Below are 15343 nucleotides of genomic sequence, written 5' to 3'. Positions count from 1 at the left end.
TCACTCTCCTCTCCACGTTTTGGCTCCAAAAGAGGCTCTTCGCATCACCTCAATCAATAATTTGTTTGCTTCAGGCTTCTCTTTGATTACACTTGGTTTTAGATGTTTTTCATCATAAGCCAAACCTTGCAGACTTTTTTCTTGATCTTGTAATGAAATTCCCTCCGAGATATTTAATTCTAGAAATAGCTTCTGCTACACATCTCCTTTAAAGAAAAAGAAGACGTCTAAATCACAAACATCCTGCCATCTTCAACTAAAAATCTCAGAAGGCAAATGGACTTGTCTCCCTCACATCTGCTATTACTATTCTTTTTGCCATCTATCAATGAATTCCCTACAATCTGTTCCAAAAAAAGGAATGTACTTAATATACCACCAGCTCCTGTTATCCATACATACCTGGAAGGGATCCTGATGCTCTGTGAACACTTCCTGTTGCCTTTTACCCTCTTGAAACACTCTTGTGTGTTCTGCTTTGCTTTCACCTGTGGCCTGCTGAGTGAACGCCCCTCCTGACTTGGTCCCAGCCTCCCAACACCAAGCTTTTTGGAAAAGAGCCTGTGCTATTTCTACTTCCAATCCTAGCTCAAGGGCCTCTTGAATTCTAATCTAAGCAAAGAGTATTTTAGAGCCCAAACTGATTCGTCAGAGAAGAAAATCTCACCCACTTTCCCCCAGGGTGAAACGCCAACACTATTTTTGATCGGAAAGGATAAAGAAAGATTTGCCAGAATCAACAGTGCCATTCTAAAGCAAGAAAAGAGCCTCAGTTGAAATTTCATGCAGGATGCAGAGCACACTTAATCACCCACCCATGTCTCAGCCACTTGTTGAATCATTACAGATTTTTAGGCCCTTCTCCAGCCACCCAGCAGAGTGCCTGACTGGCCAGCAGTTACTGGTGCTCGAGGAATGCACACAAGTTTTAAACAAGCAGCAATCGCCAGGACAGCGAATCTGTTTCCTCAAAATAATAACGTGCTGAGTTCCAAAGCCAAACGAATTCACCTAATGGTCCTATTCAGCTAACAGTTACAAACAGACTTTTAGTGCAAGGTGCTGTGTTAGTAACGGGGATAAAAAGTGAAGGGCACATTATCTGCGCCCTCAAATAGCTCGCAGTCTAAAGGGGATAGATGCATATGACAAACACAAATGTAAGGCAGAATGGGAAAGACAAAAAGTGTGTGTGTGTGTGTGTGTGTGTGTGTGCGCGCGCGCGCGCGCGTACACGTGTCAGGGGACCTCGAATGCCAGGCCAAGGGGACTCAGTTGCTTGTTCTCTGTTCTTATAGTGTTTGTGATTCAACGCACTGCTTTATACTTCGTTGTACTCATGTCTGTCCTTCACTAAATTTTTAGCTCATAGAGATCATAGCATATAACAGGATTCAACAGATGCTTCTTGAATGAATTAAATTCTAAAAACTTTATTCCTTATTTTGTAGGTAATAAGGACCACCATGGAAATCAACTCCCTGACCCAGATGAAAACAGAATTAGGAGCTGGAAGTGGCATCCAGTCCCATCTCCATCACTGACTCTCTAGTCATCTTTACCAACTTCCTTTCCCTCCCTGGGCCTCAATTTCCTCATCTGTAAACTGGGTAGGCTGGACAGATGACCTTTAAGACTCTCCAGACCAGGTTTACTACTGTGTGTTCTCAGGAACTTGGAATCCCTCTCTAGCACATATTCTCATTGTAATGAGTAAGCACATGTGCAATTAGTTAACATCTCTTTCTCCAGTGGGCACTGGTAGCTCCCTGAGGCCAGGTCTGTCTTGTTCCTGGCAGTATCCCAGCACTTCCCTGGGATAAGCCCAAGCAGCAGGCCGGTGCTGGGCTCTGGAATGCCCTTTTTCTGAATTGAAGCCACGCATGGGAAAGCAGCCAGCCTGTTCATCATGGAAGGGGTTCTCCGATGATGCTCACTCTCTGGAGTCCACGGTGTCTCCCTACAGTTCAGGTGGTCAGTTGTGTCAGATCTACCCTCCCCTCCACACACCCTAGGAAAATCCCCCAGGTTTCCTTGAATGGAGGAGGAGGTAGGGTGGAGGTTGAAACCGTTGTTTGTTCGCATTCAGAATACTCCACTGCTCGACTGGAAACATGTTCATGGGACCTCTGCTTTAGGGTCACAGTGAGATTAAGGTCTCCGAAGGGGGCAGCTAAGTGCCCATGAGACTTCACACCAGCAATGGTCCTCTACCGCTGCCTCCTAACTTTGGCCCCACATCTCACTAGAAGATGCCCTTCTCTACCACAATTCATAATGGGCAAGGATGGGTCCTAGGGTTCCTGGAGGTAGGAGGATGCCCAGAATGACCTCCACCAGGATGTCCTATCCAGGGGATCCTAAAATAACTCCATGAGGACAACAGCTCCACTCTGACCTGTGCCCAGCATTCTGCAGCATCTCCTTCAACATTAAAACAGTAGCCGCTGACCTAACAGTGTCATTGGGTGGTGTCCATGGAAGAAAGTGACCTCCTTCTTTTAAAGACACTGATTCCCAGAAAATGAAATGTGAGAGTTCTATGCCCTTTGTTCATTTCTGGGGTGATAGGTAATGTTAAATCCCCAACCCAGCTGACAGATGAAGACTAAGAATAACCATGGGTCAAGGCTCCCCTGTTTCCTCTTCTCCGTGCATCCAATCTGGGCCCCAAACCCACCCATAGCTCAGTGCATTGCAATCCCTAGATGTTTCTTTCCAGGCAGTATTTAATTGTTTCTCTACCCTTAAACCAATCATACTCAAATGATCTCTCTGCTCCTCGTCCTGAGTTAGCTGTTCAAAATAATGCCTGTAATGTGATTAGTGAGTTCATGTACAAGTACACTCTCACCCCCTCTCAGCTCCTGTTGTGCCAGTCAGAAAGGTCAGGGAGGACTCTGATTTCACGGGCATTGCTAACGAAAGCTTCCCTTGCTTAAGTCTGCAGAAAATAGGGCATGGATATCTGTTTCATTGTGAAGTGTCCCAGAGATGCCTCCACAAGACAACTGACTGCTTATTAAGGAAGTCCAGGTAGCACTGCGCATGGTTCCAGGCTGGTTGCTCTCATTCCAACGCAGTGGGCGAGAATGGTCCCTCTAGAGTTCACCAAAAGCAATGTGACTTCCTTTAGGGATCTGCAGAAGGGATTTACTTCCAAGACATGGGCAGATCCACCCAACCGTGTCAGTAATATCACCCAGACTTCTGGGGCTGGGAAACAAATGGCTTTGCTCACACACTCATGAAGCCACCACTGTAAGGTAGGACCACTGGTGTTGGGGAGAGGTGGAGAGCAGAGAGGATTCAGCGACCAGATGCCAAGTGCTCAGACATGTGACCCAGGCCAGGCAGACAGGCTTCCCTAAAACCTGTCAATGTCATGTCACTCCTCCTCTGGACTCTTCGGTGGCTCCCATGCTTGTGGAATGAATTGCAAACTCACTCTCTGGGCTTCCTTGGACTTTTGTGATCTAAAGGGTGCAGCAAACACTAGTCCCTGGAATATGCCAGGATGGAATGGAGAGGAAGGCATCTTTCCTAGGAATGGGAATCACCCACCACCAGATTTTCTGGTGGGCTCCACAGAATTACCTCTCACTCTTCTCAGAAAGCCATTCTCTCTTCTAGTTGTTCTGCCTCCCATCTTCCTCCAGCCATGCCTTCTCTCGGTTAGTCATTTTGCTTCCATATCTGAAAAGCTCCTATATTCCTCTGATCTCACCAAATTTTATCCACCCTTTAGGCAGTGTATTAGTTTCCTGGGGCTGCCATAATGAATTATCAAAAACTAGGTGTCTTAGAACAACAGAGATGTATTCTTTCACAGTTCTCAAGGCAAAAAGTCCTAAAATCAGGATGTCCACAGGGCCATGCTCCCTCTGAAGGCTCTAGGGGACAAATTACTCCTTACTTCTTCCAGCTTCTGATATCTCCAGGTTTTCTTTGGTTTGTGGCTCCAGAACTCCAATCTCTGGTTCTGTTTTCACACGGCATTCTCTCTGTGTGTCTCTCTTCTGTGTGACTCTTAAACAAACACTTACTGAATTTAGGATCCACTTGGATAATCTAAGATGCTCTCATCTGAAGATGTGTAACTGACTTACATCTGCAAAGACCCTTTTCCTGAGGGTCACATTCATAGGTTCTGGCAGTTAGGACTGGACCTATCTTTTCCCTACTCACTCCACTACAGGCAGTGATTCTCAACCTCACAGAGCATTAGAATCATCGGGGGAGATTTTTTGACTCCAGATGCCTGGGTCTCATTCCAGAGATTCTGTTTCAAAGGATTCTGGGCGGGGTCAAGGTGTGAGGTGGGTGTGTGAGTGTGTGTGCGCACGCGCATGCACGCGCGTGTATATTTGAATTTCCCAGTTTCTAAAGTACAACTTTAAGAGAACTACTATTTTATGTCTTGAGGATTCAAAATATTTCATCCTAGCAGACATTATAGGTGATACAAATTTTCACTGGTTGCTTTCTCCTCTAGGATTATTTTCAAGTCGGTCACAAATCACACTGTTACCCACTATTTTTTAAATGTTGTGCAAAAAAAAAAAAAAAGTCAGAGAGATCGCTTAATCCAATGATGCTCCACCTCTCCAAACAATGTGCCATTTAGAAACGTTCTCTTTACCACTTGAAATGAAACTACTAGATAAGTTGGTCGGCCTACGTGCATAATTTAATAAAGGAGAAAAAATGAATACAATTTATAATAAATAATAAGTATTGCAATATGTAAGTGCTCACACATGACTGGACTGGAATGTACAAGGGAGTAGTCAATGCTTTCGCCTACTTATAATGAATAAGATTAGATTTAACACTTCTTATGAAGAGTACAAGGAAATAAAAAAGCAGAGGACAACGGAATAAAAATAAGAGGAGTAACAACAAACCCACTTTCCTGTCTATCTGATAACAGGAAAAGGTAACAGAGATAACATGCCAAATCAAATTACAAATGTGGAAGGAGAGAAAACAAGAAAGTATATTATTCTTGTGTATGAGCTAAGCCTTATGAATAAGTATAGTGTTGCAATAATTTATTACGCTGAGACGTGGAACAGGTAGTGACAGGATATCATGGAAAACATGTCTCTGATCTGGAAATCTCACCCACAAGGTGGAGGCATACATTCGGTTTTGGCATTTAAAAAAAGCCTTAAAAATGATATCCTTTTTTGTTTAGGAAATGGGGAAAGGAGGATGGATTGGAAAAAGTTTTTTGGTAGATCTCTAAGGAGAGTATCAGAGTAAGAGTGAAAAACAGAGGCGATCCCAAAGTAAATAATTGTAATATTTATTTTTTGCAAGAGATTTCTTATCATTGTACTACAAATATAAATATATTAGATAGATTAGAATATAAATTATTTTAAAAAACAGCTTCTATAAGAAGTTAATTAAGATGGTGGCATTTTATGTGCTTTTGCTAATTTAATAATATGTGGTCCTATGTCTATGTCTGTTAGACAAAGTCTTGAATCTCCTGACACAAATCTGAAAGTGATTTCCCTGCTTCTGCAGTAACTGCATGGTATACTGACACCCTTTTCAGTTAAGTATGTTCAGAAATGTTCTAATAGAGCAAAATGCATGGAGTGGGGAAATTATCCAATCATTGTAAAATTTTGTCTTTATTCCATTTAGGCTTCTCTTCCCAAAACAATGGTCTCCTATATTACTGGGTTTTTGGCATAACTTCTTTGAAAACTTTTCATCATTACTATATAAGAAGGAATGACTGATTTATATGTATAGTGGGTTAAGTTTGGCAGAGTGGGTGACAATTCTTCATTGAGGGGCTGATTCACACATGGAATCATGATTAGCATGCTTAGCCCCCACCCAGTAATGCCAGGGGCATCTCCCCGTTGTTGTAGCAACTCAAAGCCACTCCATGGATTTCCAAAATGCCCTCTAAGGCCTCAGTACACAAAGCACTGCAGTTCTTGGACCAGCAACAGCACTTGGGGGTCTGTCTGACAGGTAAAATCAGAATTGTAAGCCTTGGAGAGACCTCCTGAATTGGAATGTGCATTTTAACAAGACCCCCAGAAGATTTGTATGCCCACAGGACATCTGTGAAGCACCACTGTAAGGGCAGTGCTGACCCCAGTAGGAACACTGATAAAATCCAGGCTCATTCATTTCTTGACTGAGGAAATGGGCCTAACAGCGTAGGTGAACTGTATATTTTGTTCCTCTTCTTGTCACTAAGTTCCCTGAGGACAAGAAGATAATGGGATACTTTCCTTGTATGGTCCACACAGCTGCCAGCACAGAGAAATACATATGGCTATAGCCCTAGAAGTGCCTGCTGTCTACTCCAACGGGACTCTGAAATCTCCTTTTTAAACAGAGAAAGTCAAGTTTCCATTACTCATCCAAAGACGCACAAGCTACAGATCCCCAACAGTCACTTGGACTGAGTTTCAACACCTTTGTTTTATATAATTTTACCACTAGTATCAGCTGCACCAAAGACCACAGTATTTGAATAAAGAGTAACTGGCTCTCTCCCCACTCCCTCTGTCTGCGGGCTGCTATGGCTAGTGTCACACTCAGAGAAAACGTAAATAAAAAGCAAACTGCCCAGTTGTTCTAAGATAACCACAGAGATGAAACATGCTGTGAATGCTAATTTGGGGGAGAAGAAAGATAAAAAGCAACAATAAGAAGCTTCCTTGTGACAAGAAGCCCCCGCCTATAAACTCTTCTGTTGAGGTGTGATTTCAAAAGTCGAATATGGTGACCTGTGAACTGTGCCCTCTTAATTCTCTCCCTGCAACAGTCTCCCCATTCCCCACTCTGACTCAGCTGGCTGGGTCTTTCACTGGAGAACAGGGGCTTGCCCTCCAGTGAGATGTTAACTCTCAAGGTAAGTGCCCCATATGGAGGCAGCCCAGCTCAGCAGTTAAACCGATGACTAGGAATGAGAGAAGCTGAGATGGGGAGCAGCAAAGGGGAAAGGAGGTTTCCTTCAGCCCACCTTTCCACTCTGACTGAGCCCAGCCATTACCACCTTCACCCCGAGCTGTGGGCAGAAAGATGGCTCAACACCTTAGCTCACAGCCTCCACTTCCGGTCCTCACTTCCTTCTTTCGTCAAGCAATGATGAAGACCCAAGACAACCGGAAACCACCCACTTTGTTACCCCACAGTGAATTTATTTCTTTTGTCACATTCAGGACCCAACCTGACACATCCATGTCACTCCAATGCCACGTTCACCAGGTGGCACTGCAGCTTTTTGTTGACATGTCATAACTAGGCTCCCAGGACCAGGTATGGCCCATGCATCTTATTTCTTCCACCTGACACAGTGCTTTGCATTCAGAAGGTGCTCCATAAATGTTTGGGCACTGAAAGAGCAAAGGGGGCAATGGAGCCAATTTTACTCTATACAATGTGACAGACCATAAAGGATAAACCATCGCCTTTGTTGAGAGAGCAAAAATTCATTCTCATTATATGCCTTCTCTGAAGCATGTCACCTTTCACCTATTATCAGAGATATTCTCTTATCTTTGTCATGACTATCATTACCATGCGACCACTGACAACAAACTGAAAGGTTCGAAGTATAATTGTTAGGCACACCGTATTCAAAAAAGACTTTGGAGACAGCATAATATATTGACTAAAACGTCAGGTTCTAGAACTAGAAGTTCTTGGTTTCAGATACTAGTTCTGCCATGTATGAGTTATGATCTTGGCAAGCAACTTCACTCTGTTACTGTTTCCTTGTCTATAAAATGGGATTAGGAATATCACATCCTCATGGGGTTTTGGTAAGATAATACATGTAATAGAAAATTACATTTGACTGCCTTGTTCATTTTTACTGCTGGTCTCCAAGAGGCTCCCCAGGGAGTGCTAAAGCAACCAGCAAGCAGAGTTTCTTCCTTTCTACTCTGAGATGAGAGAAGGGCATGGACATAACAAAGCAGGGCTACATACTCAAATGCCCAGACAAGTAACATGGATGAGACAACTCATCACATGCAAATGTAGCAGAATCACATCCACAAAAAAATCTGCCTTCTCCTTTTCTTCTTGAAAAAGACAGCCTGCTTGGTTTTCATTTTCTACTCTGAAGAGCATGTGTATAAGAGCGATATCCCATTCTTTCCAAATCTGCTATAAGAAAAATGCTCAGTGTTAGTCAGCACTCAGCCTTAACTGAACAGAGGTAGGAAGAGGCAATGGGAAAATGTCAAATGGCAGTAGGCTAGTCCTAATATTAGGGACCCTTAGAAACAGCTGCTACTTAATCCAACCAGCTGTCCACACAGAGTTATTAGAACCCAGTGTTTCTAGTTCTTTTGATAATTCAAAGAGATTTCAGAATTTTTACATGTTCAGATACGGTACAAAATGGCAGTTTTATTCACTGCATTACTTGTAATAAACACCAAAGACTGAAAAAACCTGTGTCCATCAGTAAGGGATTGGTGTAATAAATTGTGGTGCATCCATACAATGAAGTACTATGTCCCTCTTAAAACAAAGGAAGGAAGGAAGGAAAAGGAAGGAAGAAGGAAAGGAAGGGAAGAAGGGAAAGGAAGAAGGAAGGAAGGAAGGAAGAAGCAGAGAGAGAGGAGGAGGGAGGAGGAGGGAGGGAGGGAGGAAGGAAGGAAGGAAGGAAGGTAGGTTTGGAGACAAGCAGATTGTTCAATATCTGGTATCTAGAACTCTCTCTGAATTGCCTGACAATGAGCTGTTTGGGCCAGATAGCTCCATCTCTTCTAGGGAAGGAGGATGCAACTTTTCACAGGGCGAGGTGGGGCTCCTCCACTTTCCCTGCAAGTTAAGGCTGCCTGGAACTCAGTCTGTTTGTTTCCAGCTGTTGAGGCCTCTCCCTGACTTGTCCTGAAAAAAGGGGGAGCGGTAAAAGCGTGGAGTTCCCGCACTGGAGCACAGTATCATGGTGTGTTCACCTGGGCTCCAGCTCAAGCAAACTTGCCCAGAGAATGCCTAGAGGATAGAGGACACATGCTCCTGTACTCTTCTCCCTGTCTCTCCCAGTCAGCACCAAGAGACACTGATAATATCTACCCCTAGCCTGTGTATGTTCTGCAAATGAGCTCACTCAGTGTTCTGGGTTGAATAGTGATCTCTAAATAAAGATGCGTTGAAGTCCTAACTCCCAATAACTCAAAATGTGATCTTATTTAGAAATAAGGTCATTGTCAATGTCATTAGTGAAGACGAGGTTGTGCTGGAGTAGGGTGGGCCCCTGGTCCAATATGACTGGTGTCCCTGAAAGGAGATAGTCATGTGAAGATAATGCCATGTGACAATGAAGGCAGAGTTTGATTTACAAGGCTGCAAGTCAAGAAACACTGAAGATTGCCAGCAAACCACCAAGAGTTCGGAAGAGATAGGAAAGGATTCCCTTACAGGTTAGAGAGGGAGCAAGAGCCCTGACGACACCTTGACTTTAGACTTCTATCCCCCGGAATTGTGAGACAATAAATTTCTGTTGTTTCAAATCACTCTGTTTTGTACTTTGTTATGGTAACCCTAGGAAATGAATACACTCAAGCCAGCTCAAGTGACAAAGGTATTTGATGCTATTCTGTCTCAGTGCCTGCTCAATAGATACTGATGACAACTCCACCCAAATGAATGAAAATTCTAGGCCCTTGACTAATCAAGTTTTATTATACAGGTAGGCAGTGAAAAATCAACCAGTAAATAATTACTGAGTACTGACCTTGTGAAGAATATAAGAGAAATAAAATATTCTATTAGTGCCCACAACGAGTTGACAATCTGATGGAAGATTTAAGACAGACACATAAAATACAACAACACATTTCATAATGACCAAATAAGTGTTACTTTACTCCCCAGTGGATGCCACAGAAGTCACTGGTAACTAAATCCCACTGTACTGCCCTAGATTCAGTCTTCTACTGTATTTCATTTTAGCTGATCCTGATATATGTGTGTGGAAGAATTGGGCATACTTTCCAATGTCAGGCTAATAAACAATTTCTAGCAGCTTTCACCACTGCTCCTGGCATGGAACCAAACTTCTTGCCTACTGTGGTTATCCACTGCCATCCATGGTCATTATCTGCTACCCTTGGTGGAAGATTCTCTCAACAGTTTCTTAACAGCTTTCTTTTTCTATTCAGAGAGGTGGACCCTGGAGGGAAGATACATCTATTCTGCAGCATTCCATGAATCTGACATGCAGAAAACAAAAGATCCAGTGGTTTGAGAATTCACTTTGGTAAGTTGATTAACAGTTTTTAAGAGCGCTACAGGAAATCAGAGACTCCATCAGAGATACTATTTCCTGTTCCATCATTCAGAACATTTGCTGATTCAACCCAGCCCTCTTGCAAGTTGTGGCTCCCACTATACCCTGCCTCTAGGAACCTCTGGTTTTTACCATAAGCAAGCCTCCTGTCCAGTTACACATGTGGGGATAGGGGAGGCAGCAGACCTTGAATGAACCTTCCTAGAGCTCCCTCTGAATTCCAAATCTCTGGGGTCTGGCTTGCCCAGGGATCCTCTTGCAGCTCTCACCTTAAGATGAGACGCGGCCATGCTGAGTGCCAGATGGAGCCCCAGGCTGAGTTCATGAGGAACAGTACAAGTTGCTGCTGCCCCACCCTCAACAAGCAATCTGATGACCTGATTAGGCTCCAGGCCAGTCTCCTGAAGGGCAGCTGTGGTCAGGGCTGGACCTGCAGGTAGGACAGACAGAGGAAAGGTCTTCTCACTTGAGTTCAAGTAATTCGTTATAGATTTTCAGGGTAGAAAAGACCCTTAAGGTCACTTAATTTTCATCCTGTGACTTCTCCAATACACTTCATAGATTTGTTCTTTAGATGAGAACTCTCTACCACATGCCAGGCTTTGTGCTCTGTGTCAGGGATACAGGGATATCTACCACAGTCCTTTCCCCAGACTGGACACATTTTACCATATTTTTAATACAGGAATCAATCCCACAATATATTCCAGTTATTTAATTAAGAAACATTGCGGAGTCCCTATGATGTACCAGACACCACGTAAAAATGAAGCCTTGAAGAGTGCACTGTGGGTGAGAGACCACTCCTGGTAAGAAGGTAAGTGCCATGTGGCAAATGCCATGACAAAAATGTGGACACTGGTGTGTGTGAGCACAGGGAGAGAGAGGAAGACCTGGGGGTGAGGTATTGCAAAAGCGCCTCGAAAAGAAACTGATTCTTGAAGAAAAGTAGAAAACTGTGAGCAGAAAAGAGTGAGGGAGGCAGACATTCACCACCAAGGACAGAAATAATAATATAAATGGTAATAAACGATGCTAGCAACTAACATTTTCTGACCACTTACAGTGAAGTGAGCACTGTTTTTAATGCTTTCCGCGTATTGACTAATTTAAGCCTCCCCTAAGCTTATGAGGTATATTAGTCCATTTTGTTGGAAAGCAAACTGAGGCATGGAGAGGTTAAGTGGTACAGGAAGTGAGTGGCATGGGCAGGATCTGAACCTGGGCAGCAGTGCTCCTGGGCTCACACTCTTTATCACAGTAGTCACCGACTGGTGGTTCTCTCACAACGGTCCTCCCCTGGGAACCTGCTACAAATCCAGATTTGGGTCTCATTCTGACTCACTAAATCAGAACCTCTGGGGTTAAGTTATAGCATTTTGTGTTTTAACAAGCCTTCCAAGTGATTCTGGTGCCCGCTTACATTTGAGAAGCCCTGCTATAAACTTTTAATGAGAAGGGACGGCATATTCAGAGGAATATGAATGGTGGGGAAAAGTCAGCGAGAAAGATAGGGTAGATTGTAAAGAACCTTGCATATCATAGAAGGAGAACAGGCTTTGTTGTACAGGCTTTAGGAGGGAAGGTGGAAGTGAAGCAGAATGAAGGTGGAAGTGGCATGATTAAGCTCTGGTCTTTGGGATGGGACCTCTGGCACTAATGCTAGGAATGGACCAAAGGGGGAAGAGGCCAGATGGAGGGAACCCAGCCAAGAGGTGGGGCCATGGTTCAGACGAGCAACGGCAGGGGCTGCACTGAGGTGGTGGCAGTACAGAGAAAGAAGGAATGAGAACAGATTCAAGACAGAGTGTGATAACAGTTGGACATGGGCTAAAGAGCTGGCAGAGGTTTCCAGGACGATTTCATGGCTTCCAACTTCAGAAGTTGAGTCAGCAGTGAAACCGTTTAGCCAGACTGACAATGCTGGTGGAGAAACAAGATTGAGAAGATTGGCTCCATTTGAGAAATGTAAAGATTGAGGTATCTGTGGGACGTAGGTTGAAAATATTTAGAATGCCCAGAGAAAGAAGGACTTGGTGCTCAGAAGTGGGGTCAGGGCTGGGCATATAGGTTTGGGTTCACCAGCATAAGTGTGACGGTTGAAGCCATAGATAAAGTTAAGACTGTTCACAAACTGTGTAGGAAGAAAAGAATGAAGGCTGGACTTATGCAGGATGCTAACATTTAAGGGGCGGCTGGAGCAAGAGAGCAAAGGTGGCTCAGAAACAGAGCTTACAGAGAAGAAAACAAAAGAAAAAATATCTCAAAATCAAAGAATGAGGAAGGCTGGAGAATGAAAGAAATAGAGGGTTGACGCTGGTTTCAAACGTAGAAGACTGAAAAGAAACACTGGTTTTAGCAATGAAGAGATCACAGGTGAATTCGGCAAGAGCAGTCCCAGTGAAGGGATGGGGACAGAAGCCAGATTCATTCATAGATTTGTTTTTCAGATGAGAACTATCCACCACATGCCAGACTTCGTACTTTGTATCGGGAATATAGTGACGAGCAGGGCATACATGAAGCAGCTCTTACCAGGCAGTGGGGAAGACATGTAATAAACAGAAACTACAAAAATAATTATGGGATCACAACTGAGGTAAGTGGTCTGATGAAGACATGAAGACATACAGAATGCTTGTGATTGGGAGCATAGAGCAACAAGACAAATGTAGATAGAAGATGAGGGAAAGGAAGGTACCTTTCAGTTGGGTCCCACAAGATGACTAGGAGTGAATAAAGGAAAGGGGATGGAAAATGTTCTAGGGAGAAAAAAGGCAAGTACAAACACCTGCAGAGAGAAAGAGCGTTCATATGTTCAAGAAATGGAAGGAAACCAAGGGGGTAGAACAGTTTTAACATGGCAAGGAGTGGCTGGGAGTAAAGTTTAAAAACAAAGCTTTGTGGGCCAGGTTAGGGATCTGGGACTTCATCGAAGTAGTCATAGAAAATCACTGAAGTAAAACCTAAAAGTTAGGAAGAGACATGATCTAATTTGCATTTTTTTTAGATGACTTTGGTTGCTTGTGAAGAATGAATTTAGGTGGGGAAGGTGATGAATAGGGAGTAGATACATTGAGATCAGTTAGGAAATTATTACAGTCCAGGCAAGAGATGCTGGTGTCCTGGACCAGGGTGGCGGCAAGTGAGTAGGTATGGATGAGCAGATTCTAGAGCTGTTTAGAAGGTGTGCTCAAGAGACTGAGGGATTGGATGTGGTAAATGGGGAGAAGGAGAGTGAGGTCATCTTGGACTCTGTAGTCCCTCTTCATATATTCTGAATACTCACAGAGGACTACTGGGATGGAAGACTACATACCCCTGAATTCTAAGTGGAGATAAGGCCGAGCCCTAGTGGCTCTGGTAGGGCTCACACTAGCAACTGGGGAACAAGTCTTCCAAGACTTCTTCTCCTAAAGGGCCTCTAATCCCTTAGAGATAAAATGATTCCTTTGAACAGGAAGTCTCCTGAAAATCTCCTCCTCTTGTTTTGTCATGCTATTTCTGATATCATATCCTCTGGGAGTGGGTGCCTAGTAGATTAAGTCTCCATGGCTCTGCCACTCTGTCTGGACAAGCCACACTATGAATGGCTTCTCATTAAAGAATCTCATGCACTGTTCAGGGCATTCATAAAATGCATTTAGTACAATAGGGACAATTCTAGGTCCCAAATTTGATTAGTTTTCTTTCTCATCATTTTATCAATTTTAAATAAATATGCTAGATTTTGATTTCCAGTAGTACGGTAAATTAAATTCTTAGGTTGATCTGCCCACTGAAAACAACTTGAAAATCTTGAAAAAATGTGTGTATATATACGCACACACACACACACACACACACACACACACACACACACACATTTTCTGATGTCATATCAGAAATGTATATATCTCTCATTTATATATACATCGTCTTTTCATAGCAGCGTCTTTACCTACCTACACACACACACATATATATATAAAACAATATTTCTAAAAGCATTGATGATCTGGCAAGAAAGGAAGGATTCGCTGTCCAGGGCCTTCTTCAGATAATGGAATATGCAGGTTCTGGCTATAATAATAGTCAGTTTTATTCGCATAATAATGACTATAATGTAATTAATGAAGTTAAAGACAAGCTTGCAATATGTGCAGGGAACAAAAAAATCATGAAGAATAACCAAGATGATTTGAAAAAATGGACTGAAGAGAATTTTTAGAAATAAAAATTAAGTAACTGAAATTACATACAGTAGACAGATTTAATAGCATATTAGATACAGTCTGAAAGAGAAGTAGTGAACTGGAAGCTAGGTCAAAATAAGTTAACCAAAATGCAGCACAGGAAGACAAAGAAAGACTCAGAAAAATATGAAAGAGGCTTAATGAGATATGAAAAATAGCGGCTAACATGTCTATTTGGAATCCCAGAAGGATAAGAGAGAGAACATTTGAACAAATAATGGCTAAAAATTTTCCAAAAGTGAGGAAAGATATCAACACACACATTCAAACATGCCAATGAGTCCAATAAGAATAAATAGAAAATCCGCCACCAGTTACAGGTCAGTGAGACCACAGAACACCAAAGATGAAGAAAGTAACTTAAAAGCAGCCAGAGAGAAAAGACAAGTTACCTTTCAGTGATTACAAGCCAGAAGATGGTAACAGAATACCTTCAACGTGCTAAAAGAAAGTAACTGTCATCTGAGAATTCTATACTTAAAGGAAATACTCTTTCAGAATAAGGAGATTTAAGACATTATCTGATGAACAAAACTGAGAGTTTGAAACAAGTAGACCCTCATCAAAGGATATTTTTAAAAGATGCATTTCGGATAGGAGGAAAGAGATTCTGGATGGAAGATCTGAGATTAAAGAAGGAATGAAGAACAAAGGAAATGAAAATGAATTTTCTCAGTCTGTTGTTGAGGAAATAACAGAGGTTTGGAGTCAGACCTGTTTATATTCATATCTGCTGTGGTTTCTTGCTATCTGGAATACTCGAATCATGTTACTTAATCTCTCAGAATTTTGATATCCTTATCTTAAAAATTCATATAAT

At 42.7% G+C, this 15343-nt stretch overlaps 1 protein-coding gene across 9 annotated transcripts in view; it reads right to left on the bottom strand.

Moving 5' to 3' along the window:
• The window catches only part of CRACR2A (calcium release activated channel regulator 2A), a 141734-nt gene that overhangs the window by 108095 nt on the left and 18296 nt on the right, over positions 1–15343 (bottom strand). For 6 of the 9 annotated variants that reach the window (XM_039869120.1, XM_039869119.1, XM_039869123.1 and 3 more), the window contains exon 1: positions 10558–10736. The exons of 1 other annotated variant lie outside the window; for it this stretch is intronic. The gene's annotated coding sequence lies outside the window, so the exon portion shown is untranslated. Of the gene's footprint in view, positions 1–10557; positions 10737–15343 lie in introns of those variants that run through there. 2 more of the 9 variants (XM_039869117.1, XM_039869126.1) reach the window with 1 other exon arrangement.

Source organism: Pteropus medius, unplaced genomic scaffold (genome assembly GCF_902729225.1).
Source record: "Pteropus medius unplaced genomic scaffold, Ma_sr-lr_union100, whole genome shotgun sequence".
In the NCBI taxonomy this organism is placed as follows: Eukaryota; Metazoa; Chordata; class Mammalia; order Chiroptera; family Pteropodidae; genus Pteropus; species Pteropus medius.
The sequence above is the reverse complement of the archived record's forward strand: the minus strand, read 5'-3'. Positions and strand labels throughout refer to the sequence as shown.